Below are 12,946 nucleotides of genomic sequence, written 5' to 3' on the forward strand. Positions count from 1 at the left end.
GGCATGTGCCACCAATCCCAGCTCTACACAGGTTTATAACGAACCTCAAACTTCAATTTGCGGTTTAGAACAAGGGCTCCAGTACTATTTAGTGACTTAAAAATATGCCAAGAGCTCTGCGCAGTGCCTAGCACAGGGAAGCACTCCACAGCTGCTGTCATAGGTACAGACAGTATGACAAAACCTGGTGTCTGTCTCAGATGGGGTATTTATGCACAGCCCATCATCTGTAAATCAAGCAACGGTCTCTGATCTTCTGAATACCCTGCAGAAAAGCTCATATGTTTTGGTTAAATGGGCCTCAACTTCAGGTGAAGCCATCACACTTTCTCAGAAGTGTGTAAGGAAGGGCCCCCACTGCAGTAACAACTGAAAAGCTGTGTGCGCGTCTCATCAGACGCCCAACAGCACACATCCTCAAAATGATATCCGCCACCACAACACACGAATGAAGTGGTAAAAAGCGCCAACACTCCTCACAAATGGCCACAGGAGTACAGCCCAAACCAGAGGCAACTAGGGCTTAGACAGAAACAGCCCTGCACCACAACCCAGGGCCGCAGTGGGCTCCTTCCTCTTTACAAGTGCTCTGTGAAAGGCGCCAGGTCCTGTTGAGAAGGTCTGGGCCAGATGCTCCACAGAGCTGTGATGTTCTACGGCAGGAACTGGCCCTTCATTCCTTTTCCTCGGCCCTCCTCACCCAACTTCCCTTGCACTACACGGTTCTGACCTGGCTCCTTTCTCTGTAATAGACAGCAAACACCTAAGGACGGGTGTGGTCTTGCCCGCTTCTGTCCAACCCAAGGTCTCGGTCAAAACATAAGCTCCAGCTCTTTCCCTGCCACTGCTGAGCTGAGCAGAGGCGGAGGCTTGGGTCCGTTCAAGATTCCACTTTACCAGTCACCCACCGCCATGGCCCAGGAAAGCACTGCTGCTGGAGGTGTAATGGCCATCAACACTGCTTTACAAGAGTGCCGAAGACCGCCCTCATCCACGATGGCCTTGAACGTGGAATTCGCGAAGCTGCCAAAGCCTTAGACAAGCACCAGGCCTGTCTCTGTGTGCGTGCATCCAACTGTAATGAGCCGATGTATGTCAAACTGGTGGAGGCCCTTTGTGCTGAGCACCAAGTCAATCTAATTAAGGTCGATGACAACAAGAAACTAGGAGAATGGGTTGCCTCTGTAAAACTGACCGAGAAGGCAAACCCATGAAGTGGTTGCTTGCAATTGTGTAGTTGTTAAGGACTATGGCAAAGAATCTCAGGCCAAGGATGTCATCAAAGAGTACTTCAAATGCAAGAAATAAGTAAATAAATCTTTCATTCACATTCAAAAACAACACACACTCCAGCATGGTGACTGGTCCTCCCGCCCTCCTCCCTCCCCAGGGCTTCTCTGGGAGGGGGGCTGGCACTCAGACACAGTAAAACCAAGCCCAGAAGGGGTCTAGCAGCTCCCCCTCAGTGAGGGAAAGCAAAGGACTTCCAGGTGCCTCCCAGCCCTGCAATCAGAGGAGATGCCAGGTGCAGCGGTGGTGCCCCTGAGCCTGTGTGGCCATTCATTATCTGTTTACTGGTGATTCCCCTAAAAGCCAACTGAAACAAAAAAACTTCATTTCAATGAACAGATCATTTACCAACTCCTCTGACTTACCGTTAACATCATAATCATGTGCTCTTAGGAGGCAATGATGTGGACTGACCTGCAGTTACAGAAAGTGGCACTGGGATTCGATCAACTTATAAGACCCATCTTGCTGAGGGCCATTGCCAAGTAGGAATGACGCATCAAAATTTCCTTGCTAGCGTACCCCATGTTAAATGGATTTCGCTGTTGACATTGCATGTAAGGTGACCTTGCTCAAGGACCAAGGCGGATCCGGGTTTAGAGCTGATCAGGTTTGAGGCAGTATCCCGCTCCTTGGGTTTAGGGCGTTCCTGGTTTAAGACAATAGGGGTTTTAGGGAAGTTGGAGGTTGAAGATTATTGCTGCCCGGGATTAGGGTGTTCCTGCTGCTTGTTCCCGTTGAGTTCTCGTGAGATTCAAATGGGATATTGGAAAAAAAGAGTAGGTGAATTGGGGAGGAGAACTGGGATTGCCCCCAGAGCGTGTCTGGAGGCCAGTGTGAGTTCGGGAATAAAGAATTGCTGTCTGAATCTACAAAGCTGTGTGGTGGCTCGTGATTCTGTGCCCAGCCAAGACACTGGCACCATCCACTAATTACGATGTCCTGATCTGGCAACACTCTAACCAGACTCACTCAGGGAAAAATGCCCTCAGGCTGTGCACCCCCTACTTGGGTAGGAAAGGATCAATTTTCATCTGAACAAGTGTTAAAGTATCACTGATCATGCATGCTGACTGCACTTCAGATGACTTTCTGGATCAAATCTCCTTTGATTAAACTGCAGAAATATATACTGTTTTGATAAAGAACAATACAGCTATTTAAAAAGTCTACCCTTGTATTTATTTCCTGAAGGCTTTTCTCCAGTGTACCATCATCTCAATTAAACCTCAAAAAACAAAGAGCCCTTTAAAAAAACATCAGGAGACAGTATGCATTTAGTTGGACAACAGCAGGGAGGATGCTTCTATTCACACATGTCCCAACCCAAGTAACAGAGCTGCGGAGGCCATGCGGCACTGAGTGATACTTTCTGGGTGCCAGAGTCTGCTTTCACAGCTAGACTGAAAAGGCTCACATATCACAAAGACCCGTTTATCTCAGAGAAATGTCTTTCCATACATATATCTACCAAACAATATTCTGTTTTGAATGGGGGGGCGGGGGGACTGTCACCATTTCTCATACCATGTTTTAGTATTTTTTTGTGTTCTTGTCAAGCAACTACTCAACTGTGCTTCTCAAGAAAAAAAAACCCTCCAGACATGCTAATATCTAATTCTAACTTTAATTTTTCGTTGCTGTTGTGAATATTAAATAACTTAAACTCAAAAAAATCACCTGTCCCCACACTAGCCTGCTGAGGAAACGTCTGTGTCCTGGGGCATCGCTGTGTATCTGCAGGCTAAGAGCTGTGGGCCCTAGGCCTTGCCCTTGGCTTCCTCCTAACAGACCCTCAGGGCAGGACAGTGTCCTGAGGCTGAGGCTGTTCTACCACTTATGCAAAGAAGGTCACAGGCAAATTCCAGGGAAGACACTGGAAAAGGAGATACCTCCAGGGCACTCGTTCACTTGTCACTGCCCCTGGAGGAAGGAACCACCTCCACCTCAGCAGCCTCTCAACTCTGCCTGAGGCCTCCCTGAAATCTGGTCAGCACCAAGCACACAGAGCCTTAACTCAGTGGTGCCAATCTCTAAACACAGCTGAATGGGGCCCAAGTCCAGGCACAAGCCAGTGGCAGGAAGAGACCAGAGGGCCTGAACTGGCTGGTTCAGACCTCTTTTAGAGGAGGCAGTGGCCTCACCCCAGGGCTGAAGGATGGTCAGAAGGAGCAGGAATGTTTCCACCACACAGAGGTGGAAAATGTGTGAGGAGACGTGCACACTGAGTTAAAACACAGCATGGGACCTCATAATTTTTGTGTTTAGGTACCCGTTAAAAATATAAATTTAATTTTAAAGAGAAAAACGGTGTCAGGAATATATTATCTCTAACAGTGATGTGACCACTAGGTAGTTGCACCATCTACCCTGGGAGATGGTCAGCACACTGCGCAGGGACAGCCGAGGACGGCCCCATTAAATGGAATTTTGCCAATTTCACAACAGAAACAAGTGTGCAAGTGGCACGCAAACTAACCCAAGTTAAACAAATATCATAAAGACTGTAATGTCACTTGATAATGGACTCTGACATCCTTTTTCCCAAATAATGGAAAGAATAAAACCCCAAGGGAAATAAATGCAGGGCTTTTCCCACAGAGCCTAGTGGCTGCAAGTAACAGTGAACCAACTCACAGGGCTTCCACCGTAAGGCGTCAACGTGCGGTGCGCTCACCAGCTCGGCGCTGTCCCATTTACCCTCTGGCCTGCCCAGTGTTTCAGGGCCCCCACCTGCTGGCTGGCCTCGTGGTGCTACACTGGCTACCAGAAGCAAAAAACACCTCACTCCAGTGCCAGAATAAAAGGCCCTGATTTCAGAAAGATTCGGTCAGTTTAGGATTCATGCCCACTTTGAAGCGAAAGAAGTGCCCAGGACAAAGGAGCTGCTGAGACCAATGACTCTCCACCCCAGCTGCCTGTTAGAACCTGGAGCGTTCACAACAAAAACAAGGAAGGACATGCCTGCAGATAGATCCTGGGATCAGAGGGTGCGCCCCACTGCAACAGCACCTTTCCCCAGCTGCAGAAAAATTCTTTTGAACAGAGTCTTCTTTACTAAAACACAAATTAAAAAACAAACAAAACTGATGCTCAGGCCTCTCCCCAGGCCAATTAGGTCAATCCTAAGAAATGGGATCTGGGCACAGGTGTTTCTAGCTTCTGAGGAGATGCCAGTGGGCAGCCAGGGTTGAACAGCCGTCTCAAGTCCCCCTGGAGCTTAGGACAGCTAGCTCTTTGTGAGATAGAGTCAGAAGGCAATGGAGGCCACAGAGTCAACCAGCAGGAGCCTGCACAGTGTCCTCCTTAAATATCCGCCACATTAAGAACCTGGTGAGGGGCTGAGGTTGTGGCTCAGCAATAGAGTGTCTGCCTAACATGTGCGAGGCCCTGGGTTCGATCCTCAGCATCACATAAAAATAAAAAAATAAAATAAAGGTATTGTGTCCAGCTACAACTAAAAAATATTTTAAAAAAGAACCTGGTGAGATGGTTGATAGAAACATAAATATATGTCCCTTAAATGTGTTAAAATGCTCAATATTACTCACAGGAGAACTACTAATCAAAACCACACTATTTCTTACTTACCTAATTAGAAAAACTCCCCAAATTTGATCTCTCTCTCTCTCTCTCTCTCTCTCTCTCTCTCTCTCTCTCTCTCTCTCTTTCAGGGGGGTACTGAGGATTGAACCCAGGAGCACTTAACCATTGAGCCACAACCCCAGTCCTTTTTATATTTCATTTAGACAGGGTCTTACTGAGTTGCCTAAGGCCTCACTAAGTTGCTAAGGCTCCTGCCTCAGCTTCCCATGCTGCTGGGATTACTTACAGGTGTGCGCCACCACACCCGGCAACAGCACAATCTCTAAACTAGGTTTTGGGGACACAGAGACCCTGTGCGTTACTGGTGGTGGAAGCATAAACTAGAATCTTATAGGAGGAACTTTGGGATATCTACCAATATAGATCCTGTATTAGTAGGTGTCTATGCATTAGTGGATATCCACTAAGTAGTGTCACCTGCTAACGGAAATGACAAATGCACAACCCTTCCATCCAGCACTCCTCCTTTCAGGAGGCTCTTCCACAGACACAGCTGTGTGGTATGAAATGGCACATACAGAGTCATTCTTCAGCACTGTCTGCAACAGCCAAATACTAGAAATAATCCAAATGCCCCCAAATAGGAAACTGGTTGAGAAAACAATGATATTTCCAGGTTAGTGGGCCACAAGGCAAAAAAAAAAAAAAAAAAAAAAAAAAAAAAAAAAAAAAAAAAAAAAAAAAACTGCCTTGCATGCACAAAGCCCTGGGTTCCATCCCCAGCACCACAAAAAAAAAAAAAAAAAAAAAAAAAAGACATCTGTATACCAACATGAAGACATCCTGAGGATCAACTGAGACACAGAAACCAAGATGCACCAACAGCTCACACTGCACGCTATCCTTTGTATACTAAATACTTGCAAAAAAGAAACATTTAAAGGATAAAAAAAGGAACTACAAAAGCATAGTAGTGGAATGAGAAGGCCAGAGGGCAAGACAGGAGCAAATGTTGCAGAAGACACATTTACTGTTCTGGACTTCAATCAGGAACTGTGCTACCTAGCCAAAGTCATGCAATTTAATTTTTTAAAATTTTTTTAGTTGTAGATGAATACAATATCTTTATTTTTAGTTATTTATTTTTATGTGGTGCTGGAGATCGAACCCAGGGTCTCACACATGCAAGGCACGCGCTCTACCACTGAGCTACAGCCCCAGCCCCTCATTCAATTTAATTTTAAAATAAATTTTGAAACTATCACAAAGCTTTTAAGGTAATGTGTAAGTGTTTTAAATTACAAATTATAATCTTGGCTGGGGCTGGGCCTCAGCGGCACAGCGCTCCCCTACCACATGCGAGGCCCTGGGTTCCATCCTCAGCACCACATAAAATAAATAAATAATTATAAATTTTATAAAAGTATAAAATTATAAAGCATAAATAAAGCACTACATCCCCAAATATCCAATTATCGAAAGAATATTCAATGTTTAATTGAAAACATATATCACAAAACTGTGGAAAAAATTAAAACTAATTAAATAAATTCTAAACTTAAACCCCCCTCATTTCAAAGTTGTGATCACTTTCAAAGGGCATTAGCCCATCTTCAAAAAGTAAGGATTTCTATTGAAAAAATACTCCAGCTATCCAGAGACTCAGTTTCTACCACTGCTCTATAACTAGCAAAGTAATCCTAAAAACACAACCAACTTGAACCAGTTTTCCTTCTGAAAATAGGAATACTATCTATCCTTTATATACCAAAGAAACAAACAACAAGTATATTAAAGAGTCTTTAAAATATCTAAAGCTAAATATCTTGTTAAACCAAGACGCAAGAAAAGACCACCGACTCCAATTAAAATCAAATTAAAGCAAGCTTATTATTTCGACCGGCCGGGCTGCCTCTCCCTCCCAAAACAAAACGGCGGGAACAAGACAGCCCCCCACCTTTCCTACAGCCCAGCTTTATAGCCCAGAAAGTTACACAAAAGGGGTGTTACAGATAACAGAACTCTGACAAGCATCACACTAATGGTAGTTCACACATTTTTTTTTTTTTTTTTTTTTTGCTGGCCCCAACATCAGAATTTATGAGGACCATTAGAGCCTCAGAGAGGATGGCCAGGGAAGGCCAATATTTATGAGGTGTCACTAAAGTTTCAGAGAGGGCTGCTATCTGGTCAGAGAGCCAGGCATGGGCGAGTTCAAGACACGGGCAGGCATTCCAAGCAGGTTCAGAAATTTGCAGTAATTTATAGTAAAGCCGAAATTATCTTTTCATGGCTTTGTGGCAAGATGGCTCCCAATTTTAATAAAAGATCAGGTTGGGTCTATCAATCTAAAGAGTGTCATGGCCACAAAAGGGACTTCGCAACTCAGGATGCTGCAGAATTGCCGATGAGATGATGATCGATGATCGATGATCGATGACACAATAGAAGTGTGGCGGCACACTAATCTATTCAATACCAGGGCCAATCTGGGAGTTGTTTAACTGAACTTTTTGGTTGTTTTTTGGTTTTTGGTTTTTTTGGATTGAACCCAGGGGCGCTTTACCACTGAGTTACATCCCCAACCCTTTTTGAGACAGGGTCTCGCTAAATTGCTTAAGGCCTTGATAAGTAGCTGAGGCTGGCCTCCAACTGCTATCCTCCTGCCTCAGCTTCCCTAGCCACTGTGCTACAGGTAGGCACCATCAGGCCCAGCTAACAGAACTTTTGATACTAACTAGACCAGCTGCCTTCTCACAAAAGTGATATGTCAAAAATAAATTCTATTTAAGTGAAGGTTCCACTTAATTTAGGTATGGCTGTAAATTCAATTCCTCCTCACAACTTGCAGAGGAAGTAAACCAACCAACCCAAGACCCAAAGACCCAAACAGCAACTAAGACAATCATCCTCAGAATACGGTCCTATCTTGTCATTCTTCCACAAATATCTCTATTTAAAAACAAGCTCTCGGGCTGGGGTTGTGGCTTAGCAGTGGAGCACTCATCTGGCACATGGGAGGCCCTGGGTTCGATCCTCAGCACCACATATAAATAAATAAAATAAAAACAAGCTCTTGCCAGGAGTGTGGTAGCACATGCCTATAATTCCAGAAGGCTGAGGCAGGAGGATTTCAAGTTCAAACCCAGCCTTAGCAACACCCAGTCTCAAAATAAAATTAAAAGGGCTGGGAGGGTAGTTTAGTGGTAGAGTGCCTGCCTAGCATGCTCGAGGCCTTGGGTTAAAACAAATAAAAGTCTGTTCTTCTGCTATTTAGCAATTCTATTTCCTATTTTCTACTTCTCAAAAAATGAGATCTTAATTGGTACATGCCTGTAATCATGGTAACTCAGGAGGCTGAGGAAGTAGGATCACAAGTTCAAGGGCAGCCTCAGTAACTTAGCAAGGTCCTAAGCAACTCAGCAAGACCCTGTCTCAAATGAAAAACAAAAAGGGTTGGGATGTGGCTCAGAGCCCCTCTGGGTTCAATCCACAGTACCAAAATTTTAAAAATTTTAAAAGGAAGGAAGGAAGAAAGAAATCTCAAGAAACTGTTTAAGACTTCCAAATTCAATCCTTACCAATGTTAATACCAATTAACAAGTCATTACTGGCAGAAACCCAGGGCTCTGAGGGAGGACTTACAGGTCCCGTCAGCCTTTGCTCCTCTGGAGAACAGGTGGACACAATAAAGGCCCTGGCTGCTTCACCTGCACATCCTGAACACGTGTGATCCACCAGATGCTTGGGACTTTGCCACGGCTGGAGGAAAGGCTCCTTAGCCTGAGGGTGTTAATAGGGAAGGGAAGGCCAAAGTACAGGGACAGGAATGTTCACCACAGCAATATCCTAAGTGGACAGCGCAGACTATGGCAACACTGGAGACCTGGAGAAAGGAATAAGGACTTAGGATGTATTCATGAGTCATCAAAGAAGGGAGCCACCAGAGAAGTGTGAATTAAAACCAGGTCACACCAGTGCACAACCACCTAAAAAGCAAACATTTTAAGGGCTGTGGCTGTGGCTCAGTGGGAGAGCATTTGCCTAGCATGTGTGAGGCACTGGGTTTGATCCTAAGCACCACATAAAAATAAAGGCATTGTGTCCAAATACAACTAAAAAAAATTTTTTTTAAAGCAAACGTTTAAAAGACCCACACACTATGGCACACAGGATTTTTTGGTGTTAGGTTTTAGCCTAAGCAACTCCATTTTAAAACTCCACTTTGAAACCTGCCATCTCACCAGGCACGCCTACAGAGCCCTCCAATGTGATCATCAGGCATAGTCTGACATTAACTAGTCACTTCTCACCACCTTGACAAACTCAGAGTGAAGTCTCTGTCATGTTACCCTCACCCCATAAGGGTGAGGCAAGAAAATCAGGGTGGGGACCACCAGACCAGATGCTTTAATCTCAGGGCAAATGACGTCACTGAGAAATTCGTAGCAGCTGATAGGGATTGAAAGGGAAGTCAGAAGCCCCAGAATTTACTATAAATGAGAGAGCAAATGAACAGACATTCAGCCAGCTGACACTGATGCCCACATGCCAGAGAGCCTGATGAGGACCTGGACTGACATCCAACTCTTCTCCTCATTTGCCTGATCATCTGCATGTTCCGCACCACTCTCAAACTCTATAGCCACATCTTTTTTTTTTTTTTTTTGGTACTTGGGATTGAACTCCAGGGCACTCGACCACTGAGCCACATCCCGGCACTATTTTGTATTTTATTTAGAGACAGGGTTGTGCCGAGTTGCTTAGCGCCTTGCAGTTGCTGAGGCTGGCTCTGAACTCGAGATTCTCCTGAATCAGCCTCCCAAGCCACTGGGATTACAGGTGTTCGACATCGCACCCCGCTACAGCCACATCTTGACCCTGATGAGAATTGCAACTTCTTCCTACAAGACCTTCTCCTCAACAGGCCGTCAGCTCCACCCCCAGGAGAAGCCTGCCTCGGTCCCTGACATGATCACCTTGGTCTGAGTGAGCGTGCATCTGCTGGACTTAGAGCCTAAGGCTTGACACTTTAGACCTGGCACTTGAGCTTAGCACACGGAATGTCTGTCATGAGCCTGTCAGGATTAGGAGTGTTTGCAGTGCTTAGAATTAACCTAGAATTGTTTGCTGTGAATTGATTAAGTCTATTGCAGTGCCCAGCATTAAAAATTGTCATTTTCTTTTTTTTTTTTTTAAGAGAGAGAGAGAATTTTTTTTTAACATGTATTTCTTAGTTTTCGGTGGACACAACATCTTTGTATTTGGTGCTGAGGATCAAACCCGGGCTCCACGCATGCCAGGCGAGCGCGCTACCGCTTGAGCCACATCCCCAACCCCATTTTCTTAATTAATAACCTATAGAGTGAAATTGTATTGAGTGATTTTATAAAGCATTGAAAAGGGCAGAAGTGGTGGACATTCTTTATTTCCCCCTCAACTGCTTAAGTCGCACCTTTGCCCATCAAGACAGCAACTTACTGAGACCCTGTCTGAAAATAAAATTAAAAAGCAGCATTATTTGTTAACAGAGTTGAAAATAACACAAATGTCTATTAGTAATGGCATAGGTAGGTAATTCTTAAATATTTATATGAGAATAGTAAAAAATGAAAATGAACAAACTACTGATAGATGCAGAAACAGAGATAGATCTTACGAGTGAAACAAGCAAAACCACCAAAATACATACTGTACATGTGAAAAGGATGAAGAACCCAACTTCTACTTCCACCCATAATGCAGTAAAGGGTATCAGACTTACTCTGTTGCTCTAAGTGATTGTAAAAACTGAACAAAATAGCATAGTGGTGCATATCTGTAATCCCGGGGACTTGGGAGGCTGAGACAAGAGGATCAAAAATTTGAGGCCAGCTTCAGCAATTTCATGAGGACCTCAGCAACTTTGTCAGAAACTGTCTCAAAAATAAATAAAAAATGCTGGGCTGGGGATGTAACTCAGTGGTAAAGCGCCTTGGGTTCAATCCCCAGTACCTCACCTCCCAGAAAAACCTGAACAAAATATTTGAGACAACAATTTTTAGGCCTCGATAAGAGGTAAGGCGGAGATAAGATCCCAATAAGAGGCAAGGCAGATATAAGATGAGAGAAGAGAAAAACCCACTCCACCTTCCTGCCTGGGGCGCTTTCCAGCCAGGTGCAGGGAGTTAAAACCCAAGGCAATGGCAGCAGTCCTTTGAACCAGGGAAGCAGACACGGTGTGTGAGGGTATGAGCAGGTGGAGTTTGCAGGGCAGGGAACCCGAGAGGAAGGAGTTGTCCAGAGGCTGGGAGGGAAGCCGGGCCGGGCAGGTGGGGTGGGAGCTGTCCTGTGGGTCCTGGCTTCCGGGCTGCACATGTGCATGGTGAGATGCTGTAAGGGTCAGCTGAGGGTGAGGCCAGAGGCTGCGAGCCTGAGGACTGCTGTGAGATGGTGCTTCACAGCCCTGGGGGACAGTAAGTGGCAGTCCACCTAGAGCAGAGAAACCATGTGAGTGCCTCTGTCATTCAAGTGAAACCCAAAAAAGTCAAGCATATCATCTAAAGAACACCCCTTAGATAAGGACTAGGAGTCTGAACTGAGCATAAACACCTACTAATAAACCATAAAACCAAGTCTGTCAGGGTTAAAAGAATACACCAATAATTTAACCACCTGTCAGAAAAAAAAAGAACCACCACCAGATCTAGGTCATTTGTGGTGGTGTGCTCTGGTAATCCCACTGGTTTAGGAGGCTGAGGCAGGGGATGGGAAGTTCAGGCCAGCCTCAGGGACTTAACAAGACACTGCCTCAGGGGGAAAAAAAGGACTGGGGATGTAGTTCAGTGTCAGAACAACCCTGGGTTCAATCTCAAGGAAGGAAGGAAAGGATGGAGGGGACAGTGGAATGGGGGGCAGGGGCAGGCAAAAATTCAGAATCCCTACAATGTAACATCCACATGTGTGGCATAAAATCAAAATTATTAAACATATAAAGACACAAGAAAAGCAGTCAATAAAAATGGATCTAGATGCTTAAAATAGTAAACAAAGTACTTACTACAAATAATTTCAAAGATTTAAAGGAGAAAATGGACCTCATGAATGAAAAGATGGTGCATCTCAACAGAAAAACACAAACTATAACAAATAAGCAACAGCAAGGAGAGGCAGCACACTGCAGCATCAGCCTCTCGGAGGCTGGGGAGGAAGCCCACTTGAGCCTGGGAGAAGAGTTCCGGACCAGGCAGGGAAACACAGTGAGATGGAGTCTGAAATGGAAATTCTATTTATTTACTTTTCTCCAGGTCTTATTTTTTTTGCAGCAGAATACCCAAACATAGAAGATAATTGCAAATATGTGCCCATACAAAAGAAGAGCTAGTGATCAATTACATATGGGAGACAAGAGTCCTGTTTAAAATAAGTAGCTAACACAAGTCAGGCCTTTCGAGCGCTGGACTCCAGGTCTGCTTAAGCAGCTGCCCTGCCTGAGGGCTGCCATGATGTCATGAGCCCTCCTTACAACTGAAGGCACGGAATAGGCCAAACACCATCTAGAGCCTTCCTCAGTCCACAGACCTGATCTGGCCAGGACAAAAGTGACTTGAATTTCCCCAAGGTCCACGACAGTTAAGTATTCGACATGATTCCTTTGGTTCCCAGTAAAGGGAAATTTTAGAATAGAAAAGTATGACATCTGAAATAAAAATTTTCCAAGACATTAAACTTCAAAAGAGATAGTGAACTTGAAGACAAACCAACAGAAAATAAAAACTGAAAACCAGGAAGAGAAAAATGTGTTAGTGACCTAACAGAGCTTCCACAGAATCGAGCAAGAGCTGACAGGATATTCAGTCGTAGTTTCATTCTCAATGGTCTTATTCGTGCCTTTCATTCCATCAGTCTTGCCAGAAGTTGGTCTATTTCACTAGTCTTCTCTTTCAAAGTCAGCTTTTGGTTTTGTTGATCATTTCCATTTCTTAATTTATTTTTATTTTGTTACTCTCTTCCTCCTGGGTGGGGGCAACAATTGGGCTGGAAGGAAAGAAAATAAGAAGCGAATCCCTCCAGCGCCCTCCCCTCCTACACCCTGGTGCTCCCTGCCTCCAGGGGAGAGTTCCCCCCTGCA

General features: G+C 44.8%; 1 protein-coding gene and 1 pseudogene across 3 annotated transcripts in view; one reads left to right on the plus strand and one right to left on the minus strand.

Annotated features, from left to right (window-relative positions):
• ABL1 (ABL proto-oncogene 1, non-receptor tyrosine kinase) overlaps positions 1–12,946 on the minus strand; it is a 136,714-nt gene that overhangs the window by 112,600 nt on the left and 11,168 nt on the right. The gene's annotated exons all lie outside the window — the stretch shown is intronic.
• LOC308642866 (small ribosomal subunit protein eS12-like) lies at positions 651–1,344 on the plus strand (annotated as a pseudogene). The gene has a single exon. The product of its transcript is annotated as a small ribosomal subunit protein eS12-like (transcript).

Source organism: Spermophilus citellus (assembly GCF_964194105.1).
Source record: "Spermophilus citellus genome assembly, chromosome: 2".
In the NCBI taxonomy this organism is placed as follows: Eukaryota; Metazoa; Chordata; class Mammalia; order Rodentia; family Sciuridae; genus Spermophilus; species Spermophilus citellus.